Below are 1,080 nucleotides of genomic sequence, written 5' to 3' on the forward strand. Positions count from 1 at the left end.
CATATTTTGTTCACTGATGTCCAGAATAGTACGTGGCATGTAGTAGGTGCTCGATAACTAGTTGCTGAAAGAATGAAGTTTGTGTGGAATGTTGTGCCTACTTTTTACACTAGAGAATCGTGAGATTACCAGATTTTAGATATATTTATACATTTGGGCCTTTTCCTTGGTGATCTCATCTAGTAATTGCATCTAGATCTGCCTTGCACTTAAAGCTCATCCAGATTACTTGCTATGAGTAGATTTTGGGGGGGTATTTCTGGTTTAGGACTTACAGACGACATCTGTGGGAGAAAAGACATTTAAAGAGAATAATCGACAACTTTCCACCTTCTGTCTTTTAGGTTTTTTTTTCCTCCAAAAGGCCAAAATTCAAAAAAAAAAAAATAAGCACTGAAGCAAAAGCAAACACTGCTACATCTTTATAGAGAGAGTAAGAGAGAGTAATCTTCTTAGTTACAGAAACAATGAAAAAGTCTAACATCTTTTTCATTTTTTTTTTTTTTTTGTTTTTTACACCTAGAGCACCTGGTCTTCCTAGGTGGTCTCCCATCCAAGTACTAACCAGGCCCGACCCTGCTTAGCTTCCGCGATCAGACAGGATCGGGCTTGTTCAGGGTGGCATGGCCGTAGACGAGCATCTTTTTCTGAGTGTGATTAAGTAGCGGGAAGAAAACGCTCTCGGCAGAGGGTCACGGATAAGAAATCAGCAGGACGGAAATCAGAGCATCAGGCTCCTGACCAAGAACGTACTGACAAGTTCTCGCAAACCAAGGGCTGACAAAGCGTACCAATGAGAAATAGTGTCGGAATGCTCTTCAGATCGGAGTCAGTGTTCCCAAACGAAATGGTTTCAAAGGGGAGGGGAAAGCCACAAGTCAAGGGCAAAAGCATGTTTGTGTTTTCCATTCACTCCTGGACACTGAGCTTTGGAGGTGAAACCTCCCTTTGACTGGCAGAAACCCAGGAAGGGAGGGTGGCCAAAGAACTCACGCGAAAGAAATGCGAAAATGCCTTCGACAGCTCGACAGGGCTTTAATTCAACGTAGGGAGCGTGACAACAGCGCTCGCTGTCATCAA

General features: G+C 43.1%; 1 pseudogene; it reads right to left on the reverse strand.

The window, feature by feature from the left end:
- Positions 1-516: 516 nt before the first annotated feature.
- LOC111734867 lies at positions 517-635 on the reverse strand (annotated as a pseudogene).
- Positions 636-1,080: the final 445 nt, after the last annotated feature.

This window comes from Pteropus vampyrus, unplaced genomic scaffold (assembly GCF_000151845.1).
Source record: "Pteropus vampyrus isolate Shadow unplaced genomic scaffold, Pvam_2.0 Scaffold8239, whole genome shotgun sequence".
In the NCBI taxonomy this organism is placed as follows: Eukaryota; Metazoa; Chordata; class Mammalia; order Chiroptera; family Pteropodidae; genus Pteropus; species Pteropus vampyrus.